This window comes from Betta splendens, chromosome 3 (genome assembly GCF_900634795.4).
Source record: "Betta splendens chromosome 3, fBetSpl5.4, whole genome shotgun sequence".
In the NCBI taxonomy this organism is placed as follows: Eukaryota; Metazoa; Chordata; class Actinopteri; order Anabantiformes; family Osphronemidae; genus Betta; species Betta splendens.
In genome coordinates this window covers 14,597,596-14,614,700 of record NC_040883.2, presented here as the reverse complement: position 1 = coordinate 14,614,700, position 17,105 = coordinate 14,597,596, and the positions used below count along the sequence as shown (strand labels likewise).

Genomic DNA, 17,105 nt, shown 5'->3' with positions numbered 1-17,105 from the left:
TATATATATGTATATATATATATATATATATATATATTAAGAAGCATGCATCTCTGCAGAGAAGATAGAAAAGGCTCTATGGTGGTGTGATATCCTGCAGATCTGCTGGACCCTGTGTGTCTGTGTGTATAAGTTGGGGGGTGGTGGGAGGGAGTAGAAAAAGCAAGGGAGGGTCAAAGCTAAATGTTCTACAAAGAACAGGGGGACCAAATTGTCTTTTTTTTTCCTTCTTTGAATCAAACACATATTCCCTCCCTCCTCCCTTTCCCTTCTATTCAGTGCCCCTCACCCCCTACCCCATCCCAAAGCCTCCCTCCTTCTTTTCCATTTCTGCTCATAGGCATTCCCTCTCCAGACATCAGCATCCTTTGAGGGGGTTAGCTGTCTCTAGGAAGAGGAAGAGGTAACGCCGCCTAGCAGCCTTGTACATTTTGCCTTGAGGGTGAGATAGCTGAAAAGCCATGTGCTATCATCATTTTTGAGGTGTGCAGGAAAAGTAAAGACATAGAAAACAAGAAAAACATACTGGTTTTACACAGCTTCCCAAAAGATCTGATGCTGAATTTAGCATAGGATTACACAAAACCTCGCTTCTGAACCTCTGAACAGAACCCCAATTTCTGCCGACTCTGTGATTCCTTCCCTCCCCCTCGCCAAAGAACAAGGTGTAGAAACTCCACACAACCTGCAGCTAGGGCATGGTGCCTAAGTTTAGTTCTACAATAGAGCCAAGCAAACAGGCACACGGAGACTGAAACGGAGCAGCGCTGCAACCGTTCCAGGAGTCTCTCCGCGGGGGTGAACCTCGAAGAGCGCGATGCATCCTGTACTTTTTATTTCACTGCGCGCGTGCAAAGCGCTGCGTCTGGCGGTCCCGTCACGTCGGGGCGCCGGGGGAAGACGTGGGAGCGTCCGGAGAGCGCCGACCACATGGTACAGTACACCTGGGAGGCCCTGCTGGCTGCCTGCAGACAGTAACAGGGTTCTGGCGGCTTGCTGTACAGGAGAGGTGAAACAGCACCACCCCTCACCCTTCCCCCAAGGACTCGTGGGGATCCATCTCTTAGTTATATTAGGATAGTGGTGGAGGAGCGGAGGGGGGGGTGAGGGTCTGCTAGTACCCTCCGAGTCCCATCCCGTGCTCACTGTTGTTTTATTAATCCTGTGTACTTCTGCGGCTGCAGTCCACAAACCCTTCAACTGTGAGACTTTGCTGGCCCCTTGACCCGCAGACCGTGCCCCCCTCCCAAATCCCCGGCTCCATCACTGCAAATAAATACACTTACGCATGCACACACTGCACGTGTGCACACAGATGGCGCACGCACAGGGCGGGCCAATTTACACACACGGACTTTATCTTCCCGCACAACCCGAGCCGATTACCCTGCGTGGGTTTTCCCTACGAGAGCAGGAAGGTGGGCTACACCTGCAGAGCACATGTACTCTCCAGCAGCTGCACAGGGACCGAGAGCAAACACCTCTGAATACAATATTACACCGCACTGCCACTCAGACCAGAAGCGGATACACACACACACACACACACACACACCAAAGAGAAAGACAACACCTCAGTACCATCAAAATGGATGACGGGCCTACACGGAGCGAATGTCATTACGAAACTCCAGAGATGAAGCAACAGAGGAGTAGATGAGCTAAAGTGCACTGGTACCATGCGAGATGAGAAGCTTCCATGTTCTCAATGAGGAGAGACAGAGAATTTACGCAACATGGCAGCGCCGCGTTGTAATGCATCAACCCTACGGAGAGCAGCACTGTCACTACCACTCTCCATCATCAGCCGGAGCCAAACACCAGCCGCGCATTGTCTTTGGGGCAAAAAGCCGTGCGCGTCAGCGAGCGCGTCGGGGTCCGCGCGCCGGCGCCGTCGCACATGGGGCGCGTCCGCACGAGCACGCGCACGGGTGCTCACGTGTGCGTCTCCATAGCATCCATATTAAACGGTTTTGGAGGTGACTGCGCTTCCCTGGATGTCATGAATATAAGAGAATGCATCCATCTTCGTGGAATACAATTTCACAGGTAGTGACAGTAAAACTGACTCTACCCTCTGACTGCAGACACACAGAGAAAGAGATGGAGAGTGTGGAAGGGAACGATAGAGAAGCAGACGTAGACAGACGAGGCTGCCAGCAATTTTCTGATTTTCAGCACGCTGCTAGATTTTCCAGCTGAATCCCGTATTAAACTACGCCGTTCTGTTCACAACGCTTAAATTCCACTAAAGTCTAGCCACGCTGATTGATTCGGCTCGATTCAACACATGCTGACCTTATTTAAGATAGAGTTTCTGTGAAACAGGCCTAATATCTGTTTCAAACTCATCAGAGACACGGATATTAGGTCACTTTTCAAACTCTGTTCGGTGCTTAACAAGCAATTACAATTTAAACATGTAAAGTTCCGTGCAGGCTATATCCAGGCTCAAACAGTTCTGAAGTTTAGAGTAAAGAGTTTTAAAAGGAAAATAAAAAGCATCTCCATATCCAACCACAAGGCCGAGAAATGTCAACATTTATTGACCTCATTCTCAAACATCTAAAAGGAGACGGCCCCACACGCTAGAGGAGCACCTATTAAACTGCATTAAAGAAGATATAATGTACACAGATTATCTACATTTACACCATCTGCGCTGCTGTTTCCAATTAATTACCTGGTAGAGACACATGTATGGCTTCATTAAGGACGATTTTTCCATTAACAGTGTGAAAGTGGAATTGCAGGTGGGAATTTTCACAGTTATACCTGATGTATCTAAGTATAATTAATCTCATTAAACTAATCAAGGGCAATTCTTCCCATCTCACAAGAAAAAAGTCACAGTATTTAACACTAAGCTAATTATCTTAATCATGTACGAGATAATGAAGTACTGTAATTAGGGCAATTAAATCCTAATTAACGCCCAAAGAATAAGTGATTTCCATCTGGGAGACAGTTGTGGCTTCAGAGAAAAATGCTGAAAATGTGCTTTGCATTAAACTGTGAAAAGGTGGAAATGGACACAACAAAAAGCAGCGAGAAACAAAATTAGCGAGGGAGACTGGGCCATGACTAACGGTAAACGACAGCTGTCCGAGAGGTCATCGGTCTGCTCCTGAGCGTGGAGGAAGATTCCTCTTTTGTCACAGCCAATCATTCCAGACTCGAGCATAAGCAAGGAAAATAATGTCAAGTTCAGGTTGAAAGAACAAAGTATCCGGGAGGCACGGAAAAATTGCACCAAAAGAAACACGGCTCACATATGAAAACAAGTGCAGCTGTGCTGACAAGCAGCAGAAGCCAGATGCAGCGAGGAGCACAGATGAGAGTAACTGGCTGCTGCCATCTGAGAATCGAACCAGGAGGAAACATTACAGTACACACTCCGCTCTTGTTTTCCACTCGCTTTTGCAAACATTCACGAGGAAAGACCAAATTCCTGCTCGCCCTGAAACATTTTGCCAGCGAAACACAGTCCGCGCGAAGATGTTTTCCTCAAATATACACACTGTTCCAGTTTCTGTCTGTTCAGTCAGTTCACCTCTGAAAGATGTGCATGTAATTCACAGGCGCGCAGACATTTTACTGCCATGTTTTATCTCAGGATTGCGCGTGTGTTGTAGCTTTTGTACGTTGGTACACGTCGGCAGCGCGATCTCATGGAGACAGTGATGTTCCCCGCGTGTGCGCTTGTGTTGTTTACCAGCGCGGCTGTGACTCTCCGTCTGACCACTGATTTCGCTTCAGCGGCCATCTCCGGGACTCGCCACACGCTCCATGGACATGAGTTGATGAAAAACATGAGTGACAAGATTCATGGCTATCAGAGCAGCTGATGAAAATGGTAAGGCGAGAGCAGGACTTAAAAAAAAACGAGCCCTCCTCTCTTCTTTATTTCTATTCAAAGAGGAGACAGAAGATGAGGAATACAGATATGTCAGGAGACTCAGTGACATAGAATACACAACGCCCCCTCCCTCTGTCCTAACCCTTCCATACTCATCCACATCAGGGGCAAAACAAGAACAAAAAGAAAAACATATCACCTTTTTTGTTGAATGCTAAAAAATTATAAAAAAAAAAAATTAAAAAAAACTTCAAATTGTTTTACATTAATTAAAAGCTAAATCATAAAATGTATCTAATTGACAATAAATAAAATTAATTTCATTGTTTTAAAGGTTGACATCAAATAAAAGCATGTAAACATTAGTGTAGTATTTATGTAAATCCCAAATTTCTTTTTTTTTTTTATTAAATGCATGTAAATCATTCACTCATAAGTCATAAGACCGTGTTTGTCAACGTTCACTTTGTTTTTTCCGGTTTCGGACAGCACAGCAGTGATTCCATCACGCTTGACTTTGCGGACACGCCGGGGATTTAGTCCGTTCAGGCTGTGACTTTGGCAGTTCGGCCAGTGCTAAAGCATAACAGCCTCTTTCACTTTCAGCTCCCTCAGCGGCATCAACTGATTCCAACCAGATGCATCTGTACATAAAATACACCACTGGACCAAGCCAGTGGGAAAGTCCCTCTGTTACGCTTAAACAGCAAAACATATCAAAAGTATAATTATTATTACATCGTTTTTAAATTACATGCACATGAGATTGTTTAAAATAAATATTAGGTTATGCAGGAGCTATTTTTGAGTAATTCCTTTTAAGTTTCTAGAAATTAAGAATGCAAAAATAAAATTGTATAGCTTTAAAAAATTTATATAATTTTTTCAATGAATAAATTTTATACACAAAATACCTCACTTAGAAAAATGTAGCCATACAGCCTGCAGGAAATAAATTTTAATTTAATTGGTCATTTTCTTTTAAAGTCTATTTAGAAAATGTATTTTAAACACAGTATGGAGCATTGGAAACTTGTGATAACTGGTGTTTTACAATAGTGTGAAATAGTGTAGGATGAAATGGCACACGTCACACCTGTGCTACAGCCGGCTGAATTGGTGCTTCAGCAAGGGGCGAGGGGCTCCAGGGACAGAGGGAGGAAATGGCTGCTGTGTTTGCTTGAGAGGAGGTTAGCAGAGGGGCAGGCTGGATTCTGCTGTGGCCCAGATTTTCTCCAATCCCCTTTGTCTGTTCACTCCATGTTTGAGTGGCTTTATGGAGAAATTGCTTTTATTGTGTCCACTCAGAAAAACCAAAAGCAAAAACACCTCCAGCATTCAGTCTGAAGACAATGCTCACAAAAGCATTGAGGAAATGACTTACCAACCAGGATCAATGTGCCAACAATGCAGTCATTATTCTGGGCTGTTTTAAACGAAATATTACCATGAATGAACATCCCACATTGCTCTTTTTAAAGACGCCAACTTCCTCAGTGTGCTACGCTCGCAGCCTGACATGTATTTCTGGACAGTAGAGGGGAAGAAATGTTGCAGAAGTAAATTCTGCAGCCTGGAGATGAGGACAAACTAAATGTGTGTCTAGATAGGTCACCAGAGAAAAACAAGCTCCGTGTTCTGATCTGGAGGCTGAGGGATGTACCGCAGCCCTCTGCACCTTCCTGACCCACTGTTAGCACCTACTGCTACTCACTGGAAGACGCAGGCCCAGGACCAGCTTCTTAAACTTGTCCACTAAACAAGTGGCCCTGATGACAATGAATATAAAAAAGAGGTCTAAATTTAGAAATGTTAAAAAATAAAGAGCAGCGCTCAAAATCTGCTAAATGATAATAATGCGACTAAAACACAGCAGGAAATATTAATGCTGAAGCAGAATTAGAGGTGAGTGAATGAGCTGCAGGTGAAGCTATATTAAGTTACACAAAGCTTAAAAATCACCAAAAGGATAGAAACAATATTTCTGTATGCGCCACATCTACGTGGGGGGATCTTTGTGAAAGCCAGGCTTGAGATTCTGAGGTTTCACACACACATAAAGCTGAAGCATTATCATCCCCGTTTCCTGTTGCCTTCCCTTGGATGAACAATGTCAGTGGCTCGTCTTTCACGCCAGCAGCATTTGGGAACATTAACTCATGAAATCATAAGCATGCTTATGCACTTCCTAGTTTTTTGGCTTTCGGACAACCAGACAGTCCCGCATCTGCACGTATGCGTTAAATGAAGTGTCCGGCGACCACATGAGTGCATGTGCACGTGTGCAGTAACACATAGTCCATCACTTCCTCACACTCAACAATGCTTTTTTTTCCCCCCCCCCACGATCCTGTTTTTTTTTTTCTTCTTTGGTGGAGTGACCCGACGCCATTTCATCACAGATGCCAAGACGACAGCCCAAGAGAGACGCAAGATGCAGAAGGATAGCGACTGCACCGCAAAATGAAATGAGAAATCAGAGAGGTGCAGAGAGAATGAAGAATGAAGAGGAAGACGGGAGGCAAACTTGACGCGAAAAACAAAAATGATACAGAAGCACTTCCTTTTTAATGCCGATACATCAGTCAGTGAAACTAAATAGTGATGTTGTGTCCAAGGCATTCATCTGTCCACAAAGGACATGAAGACACACTGGAAGGTTGGGTGAACACTTGACCTTGTCCACAACAAAATAGGCATGCAAATCCTGTTAATTTGCAATTCATTGGTTCTGTAATGTTCCCGTTCAAAAACCACCCCGCAAACAGTTCACGGCTAGTCGGCCAGTTATTGCCATAGCATGATTTTGTTGATGTTGTCCTGCATATCTTTTAATGTCAGAAGATGTCAGGGTAAAGATGATGAGTGAGCGCCGGGTTATCCTTGGGCTTATCGTGTCAAGCAATACAAATTCATTTCATATTCATCAGAACGGTTGTTCTCGGCAGGAGGTTCATGGCGATACCTATCCCACTCCCCCTTTTCTCTTTGATTTGGCTCATTTGAGCAGTGCGGTCGCCAGCAGCTTGTTAGAACTGCCACCTCGGTGACTCTGCCCCCTGGATGGAGAGGGAGGGGGCGGCGGGGGAGATGGCGGAGATGGAAGGGGTGCTCAGAGGGGTGTGGGGGATGATAGGTTAGGGAGGCCTACCCCAGAGCACTTTCACAAGTCATGGGTGAGCAAGCAAGGTTCAGCGAGTGGAAAGCGAGAATACCTAAACAAGGAACGCCATCTACTGGCCAGGCGCCGGTACTGCAGTCTGCCAAGAGAAGGAGGCCGGAGAGACGGGGCTGCCCTCGCCAAGAGATCAATAACAGCCTCTGAGAACTGCTACACCTACTTCCACTGTGCAACTGTCCACATCCGAAAATTTCCCTCACGCAAAGGCAGGTGTAACAAATTAATTTTGCCGTTTGAGAGAAAAAAATGCCAAGATACAGATGCAAGGATGCAAAATAAGGCAAAAGAAAAAGATCAAACCAGTCATGAAACTGTTGAGGCAGCATTCAGAAGGGAGCCGTTCCGTTTTTATTATTACTGACAAGGTGCAAAAATGATCCCTTTAGGTCAAAGGGACAAGAGACATAACTACCTAAATTACCCATAATAGCTCACATATGTAGCCTGTACCTCAATTTTGCTTCAATAAATTTCAAATGCACCTTTATTAGACGCGAGTGTGAGTGAGTTAAGCTTCACCACTGTACCCGCTGAACACAGGATCCACTGGAAAAAATGAATTCATAAAAAGTGGAATCATTGTTCTTCAGCCTGCGTGTTTTACAAGGTCATGTTCATTTATCACAGTGGGGTGTGCAGTGGAAACCGGACAAAGGCTTGAATATGTAATGTCAGGTACAGGATAAATAGTATATGGGGTAAGGATGAGGGGCGCAGCATAATCAGCATCAAGACTGAACCTGATTACATGTCCAGAAATGCCATAACCTTGGGGATCTGACAGAAGAGAAATGGGGGAGCAGGGGGTGGGGGTGGATCTGGGAGGGTTAAATGCAGGCAGACAGACAGACAGACAGACAGACAGACAGACAGACAGACAGACAGACAGGAACACCGATATGAGAACAGAATGTAAACACATGGAAAGAAGCTACTGAGAAAACATTTTCTTCCGTCTGTACATATACGCAGAAAACGCTAAAAAAGGTGCCATTACTGAACCCCTCCACCCCCTCCATCCTCCTTCACCCTATGAAAAAATAAATTTAATTTTCCTGCCACAGCCCCCCCCCTCCACATGCACACACCCCGAGCAGCCCAACCCATCGACGCTCCCAGCTCACATTCAGGCTCTCCCCTCCCCTCCCCGCTCTCATAGTAATGCACCATTTCTTTCTCTAAGCAAGGCTCCATTTTGTAATAAGTTCTGATCAGTGTTTTAACCAATTTGCATTCAATCCTGAGAAAATGGTGGAACAGCCTTGTTGGTGGAGGACATGCTGGGGACAGAGTAGCACAGAGAAACACGGGGAAGTGAGAATGAATGATCAACTATCCAGCGGGTATTAGTGTGGATTTCTATTAGTGTGATGCTGTACGTTTTGCATGGTTGTGAATGTTTACATCTGTCTGTCATAGCATGTGTGGATAAGGGGTGGAAATCAAAAAGCTCGACTGCTGCTTTATTTATATTCTGCCATAAAGTCCTGCCATGTAGCGAGGTAAGCTGGTGATGTGGATATACGGAGGCTCAGCCAGCTGATGGGTTAAGAGGACAGATAATACAACCAGCCTTAATAAAACTTTTCATTTTCCTTTAGAGCAGAGTAACCAAAACATCACTACTCACAATAAACGCTTGCATCATGTGCAAAATCATTACAGCAAAGCATTTAGTACTAAGTGGGCCATTGCTTCCATAGGGCAACCTGAGATTGGACGTAAACCACACTAATGCACAAGGGACATGCAGCTGATCATTTAAAGCTAGTTTACATGGAAACAAAACTAATTTACATGGTCTTTCAATGCCATTTGCTAATGGTCAAAAAGATTATAATAAATATACCTTCTGCAAATAATTAAGCACAACAGCATATACTCAAACTATCATTAAACCTATTTTTAAAGGCACCAAACCATCTCAAAGGTCTCTTAGTTTACTGTATATTTTTATTTTGAAAGGAGCCAGTCGCACACAAGCAGAGTGAAGGGCAGAACTTCCTGAGGTCCACAACCAGCCACGACCCAAACAGTACAGGACAGTTTTTGGGGGGCAAATGTTAATGGGTGGCTTAAATCACCTAAAAAGCAGGAGAGATAGCCAAGTTAATTACAACAACGCTGAAGACAGTTTCTTTCTGAATCTGAATAAGTTTTTCATTAATGGTGTCACAGAGATCAGTAGTTATCAGTACCTCCAGAGGGAGACCGGGGGGGAAAACAATCACTGATTCTTTCACACAATTTCACCATCTAATTTCCGACCATGCATTTTGGAGCAAAATTAATTTCCTCGCCTATCTAATAAATCAGAAACAAGTGATCGCTGTTGGTGCCAATCCGAGCAGGCACAATGAGATCTCTCCACTGCGTTCTGACAGAGCGAATTGCGTGTCCCCGCTGCAGCGCAGACACGTCATGCAGACCGGGCTGTGAGCCCGAGCGGAATCTCCCTGCTCGGCCGTTTCCTCGCCGTCGCACTCAAACGCGCTTATTAACACAAAAGCTTCATTCTTGCTTTCATTAGAAACAGAGTCAAGGTGATGGAGCCATATGCTGAGTGAACATCCACCACCGCTGATCCGACTTATCAATCGATCGCTTTACAGAGGAATTACTAGGTCCACAGAATCTGGGTTTTACTTCAGGCCCCTTTATACATTCATCTGATATATGCGACATGCAGTCGACGCAGCATCTTGTGCGTTTTAATGCATGTTTTCCGCATGGGTTCCCATCGAAACTACTGGAGGCTTTTGAAGATCGGCATATGCTAAAATGCCTCAGGCTCTCTTTACAAGGTTACAGAGCATTGTGAGTCGGAACGCACACTGGGGAAGACAAGGGGGGTGAACCCCACACGCACAAGTACACTCACTCCAATAGCACCTCCACCACATCTAGTGATGATCCCTGGATAGAGCCTTCAGAGACTGTGGGGGCAGAGCAGAGAGGAAAGGAAGGGTTAAACTATAGTGTTGTAAAACATTTATCCCCTTCAGATAGAGCATTAGATGGGTTGAACCTCATCCCCTGCTATTACTGAATTACCCTAACTGCACATACTGTACAGTGGGGCTGAGCACAGACACGGTGCCCAATCCCTCTCCACCATCCTATTGATTTTTACACCCGGAGTCAGTGTGCTCCCAGAGGGCAGTAAATTATAGGACGTTTTACAGGGAATTACACCTGCACCGGAAACTTTACGGGAACACAGGTGTCACGGGCCACGCATGTTCTTCCACAGATTACGGAGAGAAACTGGACACGAGTCTTTTCAATCACAACAACAACAACCTAAAGAGGTTTCTGCGAGCACAAAATACCTACAATATATATCCACTGAGCTGGAAAGTTGCATTTCACATTAACTTGCATTGCATCTTACATTAAATTATTATTAATATTCTTGCTGATGTCCGTTTTGTGTGGGTGTGTTTGTCTCTCCGTTTACGGACAGTTCACAGATCAGTAACACAATGGAATCTATCTAATCTGACCATCAAGAGGCTTGTGGCTAGAGGTTAATATAGTGCATATTAATACGCTGCAAGCGCACATTCTCCCGTAACAGCTGGAAACTAGATTGAAATGGCAGCTTGTCAGAAACAGACTTTTATTTATGTACCGTGCTGTTGATAATTCCATCCACCCTCTCAAGAAGACAACGGTGCAATAGATGGGGAAAATATGATGCCAAGGGAGTATCTCTATAGTGCTGCTGGAAGGAATCAAGCAAGGAATTGTAGACTAATAAAACTTCCTTAACTCTGCAACACCTGGATATATATGGTTTCTTTTCATTTCTTCTCGAGCTACACTCACTCCTAGTAAAACTAGCTCTCAACGGCAGCATTCACTGACCTCAGGATAGCCTTGCAAACATGAAAGGGCCTTTATCTGTTCCAGGTGTGGGCTGACTCATGCTGCGTGTGTCCATGTGTTGGAGAGAAAGTGACTGAGAGAGCTACATGTGTTTATGTACATGAACAGATTCGGGATCCACAAGCAATTTACTGAACAAAAACAGAAACACGCCGTACATCAAGTCCCCGACATGTGAAAGAAACTGGATAAGCTCTTGCACAAACATAGTTCATGTTTAAAGGCAATTCGCCAGTTGCATCTAAATGAACTCAAGAACGGTAAATTAAATTAGGAGGAGGAGTCCAGAATATTTGTAATAATCAGATTTTGGCGATTTACCCGAAAACAGACAAGGTCGAATATATTGGGTGGAGATATTGTCATTATATATCGGCCTGGCTTGTCTGGAGAGTTCTGCTCATTAGACTGATATAAATAAACAGGCACGCTGGTGTTGAGCAATACGCTGCGCAGAAGCGACCCCCGGCCCCTCCCTTGCACTCCGTCTGGTTTCAGGTTAAACTTGACCCCTCACACTTGACCTCTGCGACATAGCTCAGTGCTGGTTGAGCAGTGAGTGGCAAGGGCACAGCTGTGAGGGAGGGTCCACAGCAGAACAGACACCCCTCTGACAAAAGGGAAAAATTCAATTGGAGCATATTAGTGTCCAAGTAAGTTGAATATCACTCATTTTAGCTAACTGGAAACATCTTTTTATCTGAGCTTAAGGCAGCTTCCATTAACCTCTAAAACAGTGGGAGGGCCGGGGTTGGGTGGGTCACTCCGAAGAGCTCTCAGCTTCAACTTTACCAGCACTTCTCTGAGGCAATCTATTTTTAACCTCTGATACATATTGCCGTGGTCATTATTTTCAATGTTTCTGTCCTGCACTGTCAAACGCCTTGCGGGTTTGATGTATGAATGGTGGTCCATCACTTACATTGTTCCCCAGGACAACCAATGAGTGTGTGGTTCCCCGCAGTGGGCCAGACAAAGACAGATAGATGGGTCTGGCTCAGGCCATAGGTACCAAGGGACACCTCTCAGGACAGCTTACAAATAGGACTGAGAGAGAGGGGATGAAGCTGAATAAAAGCTGATACTCCATAGAGCTGCTCAACCCATAACTGTCACCTCTGCCGAATGAGCAGCTATCCCAAATGAAGATAAACTATGGATCTAAGGCGTAATATCTAGTCCTTGGTAACTCTTCAGTGAGAATGAGAGATGCTGAGAAAATATCTTGCAATTTGAATATTGATCTCAAAAGCGACACTTGGACCTCAAACATGAAACAGCAAAAGGTTCAGGAGCCGGCTCCAACATCTCCGTGTGCCGCTTCATAACAAATTAAAAACAAGGGGAAAATCATACTGAAATTGGGTCCAATCTCACTGCAACAGCCCTCTACCCGCACGCCTTTCCCCCCTGCCATTGCCAATGTCTCTTTTCTCCACAATCAGTGTCAGAAGAAGCGGCAAGGAACGGTTTGTGAGAAACACTTATCTAGCACAGCGGCAGAGCCCTGTTCCTACACCCTTTATCTCACCAGGAGATGGAATTCAATATACAAAAACCCCATCATGCAGCAGCATCACGCCTGTGCTGGGGATAAGGGCAGGGTTGCCAGGTAATTGGTTGGTGGTGGACGAACACAAGGTTTGAGACTACCCGTGGAGGAGTGGAGATTACTGGAAGGGGTGGAGGGACTGGGTAACTGGGGGCCTGTGTGTGTGTGTGTGTGTGTGTGTGTGGGGGGGGGGGGGGGGGGGGGGGCTTTTTTTGGTTCGAGCACAAATAACAAAGCATGTTGGGTTTATTTGTATGGTCCGTACAAATACAAAGCGCCGGACCCATTTTCAAAAAATACAAAACTATACTACTTATTATACGGTTTCTATTCGTGCAAATTTTTACTCGGCAACCTCTGTGCACATTCATTAAGAAAACCGCTCACATCCATGACATTTAAATTAAAATTAAGGCAGATAATGTCATAACAAGTAGTGACTCTCACTGCGGAGCAAAATAATTTCCTTTCTTTGAGATAATGTGAAAGGGGATTGGAGGGTGATGATCCTACACATGCAGTAAGAACAGTGGAGGCACACAGGAAATCCACAAGCACGCTGTTCCCCCCGTTTCCCAGCGACTCCTCGAGATAACGGGCGCGAGGAGGGAGAGATAAAGGGCCATGCGAGAGAAAGAAAGAAAAAGTCATTTCTCTGATTTATTTATGATGCAATGAAGGTATGCTGAACACATCAGAACATGCAGCAGTGGTCATACTGTCAGGGAAGATGAAGTGTCTTCATAGTCGACTGAGCGAACGAGCGAGCAAAAGAAATAGGGAGAGAGAGAAAATTAGAGGGGGGGGGGGGGGAGAGAGAGAGAGAGAGAGAGAGAGAGAGAGAGAGAGGAGGGTGGCTATACTGCAGAAGGGTGTTAACCATCTCATCTCTGCCGCACCACCGCACTCACCACAAAATGGCCACTTCGTTCCTTCTGACGGCTGGCACCAGGAGGGGGGCCATCTGAACCAGCGCTATCTCATCTTCCACCTCCGTAACCTATTCTTCAACCTCAACTATTTCTCATATTTATGGAGTAGTTTCATACAACACACTCCTAAGTGGCTTTTTACCTCCAGGTTTTATAGTGAACCAAATAAAATATGTTCAATCATATTTATTTTTAAAGCGCAGCAGCATAGCATTATTACAGCGTATAGACCTTGTACATACTATATTAAGAATAAAACTAAATGAGCAAAAGAGGCGGCGAACATATTTACAGCATTTAAATATGCTGCTGAATGTATCCTCAGAGGGAAGCTATCCTTTAGAGGGAAAGAGCATCAAAATGTGCAGGACTTTCATTATATAATGAAATGCCTCCGACTTGCATACGCAAACATGAAGCAGACGGGAGGAGAGAGCCAGTGCAGGTAGTGAGCACACCGCCTCCTAAACACAGGACATGAGCTCATGTCCAGGGCAACATCCCCCTCTGCAGGCAAAGAGAACGAAATCACGCTACACAAAAAGATGCTTTATAAGCTAAGATGGAGCCTTGGAGGCCATTTCCTTCATTACCTTCTGATGATGTTTTGTTTTCATTGGAGAACTATTTAGGAAAGTGTATTTTAAACAAAAACAAGAAGATAAAACAAGACACAAACAAAAAAATAGATGTCATATTCCATAATATGGAGGGGTGTCGGTAACTAGAGCGCAGGTGTACACATCCACCCCACAGTGCTCACATAGGATGAAGGCTTACTGTTAAAATGTTGCTCAACAGGAACAAATAGAGCAAAATAAAATCAGCTCATTTCCTTTTATCCTATCTATTCCGGCCTTACAATCATGCGAACATGATTGTAAGGCCGTGGTGGTGTCAACTTCCACCACCATGATTCCGTGACACCATGACACAACAATGCACGGAGTGCCTGCTCCACCTTGAGTTGCCTCAGGAAGGATTAGAGGTCCTAATACCAATGATTTTATACAATTGAACAGGAAGCGAAATCCTAACATCAAATTTGCAGGACTTCAATAAAGTCAGGGATGCAGAAAAGTCTGAATATGTTGGAACTGAGAATAAATGTACTTCCACAATTTGAAGGTTCACATTGCTAGTGAGAAAAATTGGACGTCTGCTCCTTCAATTCAAAGAAGCCCGATAAATGTTGCACATGTTCAAGTTAATGCCACAAAATGAGGCTAGAAAAAGCAAGTACAAAAGCACTGATTGGAATGGCAGCACTGTTTTCTGCCGTGTCTCAACTAACAAACAATATGATTTATTTAATCAAAGCCTTAGCCCTGCAAAATATTGATACATAGTTATTGAACCGGCTGTTTGTACACATTTGACATGTTAAAATGCATCTAAGAGCAAAAGCTGGGAATGTGCAGCACCAAAAATCATTCTTAAAAAAAAAAAAAAACATAGATCAATATTTCTACATTTTCATTCTACACAGAGCATTTAAGAGATACAGGTCTGATATGAAAAATCTCCTATGCTCACCATTAGTACAATTTTTTGATACAATTTATCCAGCGATTGACCTGGCACTTCTCCCTCTGCGCTATGGACGACTTTGCAGCTGAGCCTTTGAATCAACTGATGCTTTAGCACAAGCCCTGAACTCCAAGGTTATTTCTTCTGGATCTCTCTTAAGTTCCATAAAGAGCTAGCATTTGGAATACATATTATACATAAAAACTCAGTCAAATAAACTAACAAAAGTTAGAGAATCCATGGCATCAAAGCATTCCTGGGCCGGCTCAAACCACATGATGAGCCTTGTGTCTTTGTGAGCAGGAGCTCGTAGATGTTCAGCACATTTTAGAGCCAGGCTTTATACTTTTTTCAGCAGATTATCTTTTGGTCTTTGAAGCCCAGAACCCACCTGCTTCCATCCCGAAAGCGTTACTCCTCCGGTTTCCAGACTGTGGTTCCATTGGTCAACATAAACAGCAGCTATGAGCCCTGCCCTCGGGGGAATTCCTATTTATTACTGACCAAAGTCTGTGCAGAAGCTCTGCGAGGATCTTCAAAGCAGCACTGGCAAATATGCCCCCTATGAAATATGAATCATTTGGTTGGAGGAAATCTGAAATAATTTAATATATATGGACGGTCAACATTTATCGTTGATATACTCCTAAGGATGACATAAAAAAGCACAACAACCCAACAAATACATTAGTGACAAATGACACTGCTGAACAGAATTATATTGAACTGTGCAGAGCTTTAGAGGTGAACTTAATGTTTAGGAAGGCATTTCTAAATGATACATGTTCTCATACAACGACCTATGCAAAGAAAGCCTTGGGACTGTCTCCTACTCTACCCAAACATTAGGCAGATCCTGGACACAAGAATAGCAGTGAACACACACACCAACTAAACTCTGCTTATTTCTCAAACAGAGGAAAAGCAGGAAGGGAATACGAACAGTAATGAAGCATGTTTTTTTACAATAACAAAGCCAGAGAAAAATGTCAGTGGAGCCACGTTGAATCAGGACTTATGAGAGCTGGCGTGAGCAGGCAAAAGCTTCAATGGAAAAGGGTCGACTTGCACGCTAGCTTCAAGGTAGAATGAATAATAAATGGGCTAGCAATGGACACAGAGAGGTGTAATCAATATTTTAAATACCTTCACCTCTAATTTCAGACTCACTTTCCCAGATTGCCACTGATGTCCCAACACATACTCTTAACCTTTCCTATTTACAGATAAGAACAAAGTAAAAACAGAAACAGAGGAAAAATCCACAACAAAGAATTCCTGTACAGCATCACCTATGTATGTTTTGGACCATTGCTTCTTTATACATAATAAAAACAATAGGCATTATTTAGAAAGTAAATTCAGGGCCTTCAATACAATATGTATATACTTGTAATAACTAGCAAATCTAAATCTAAACTGAGTCCTGCAATTGAACGTGAATCAGACTAAACTTAGAAGTGCACAAAGCTCAACTTTTTGCACCTAGGCTCCAACTCTGAAGGCAAATGAGATCACTCCCTCTGCTAAGCTTTGTGTGTTAATGCTTTTGTCATCCCCACTCTCATAAAGTGTCCTGATTACGCTGCACTGTGACAGATAAGCAAACGCGTGAGCAGTGGCAGAGATGGGGGGCGCTTGAATGAGATGCTCACTGACCCTGCCACCATCACAAACCACCAGTCTGATCCAATATCCTCACTGGCTAAATAAGTGGCTGGTGTGGCACATATCAGGCCAGCTCATCCGAGCTGCAGCACATAATTAGAGTAACTACTAGTGTAGGTTAATAGAGGCTGATGCCACCGTACCAGTAGCCTGGCTCAAAATAAACACGTTAACAACTTTGGATCAATCCTTATGTGGACAAACAAAACCAGGCACACACTAATACACAAAGCACTCAACTTTCAGAGCACATTCGCCTGCATTTGTTAAATTCATATAATTCTGTCATCTGTATCTGATGGCGCCACTTTAAAGGTTAACTAATCAATATTCCAGACGCTCATCTTTTATTAGCATGGGAAATGTGCTTGGATAACGACGGGCATACAGAGACAGTTCTGCAGGAAGGGGCCATTAGGCACAGCAGCGCCCATAAAGCAGGGAAAAGGATTAATTGAGAGTGTGATTATTTGTGTGTGCGGTCACTACAAA

The 17,105-nt window shown here is 44.0% G+C and overlaps 1 protein-coding gene across 6 annotated transcripts in view; it reads right to left on the bottom strand.

Annotated features, from left to right (window-relative positions):
* zfhx3b (zinc finger homeobox 3b) overlaps positions 1 to 17,105 on the bottom strand; it is a 273,921-nt gene that overhangs the window by 242,824 nt on the left and 13,992 nt on the right. The window lies entirely within an intron of this gene.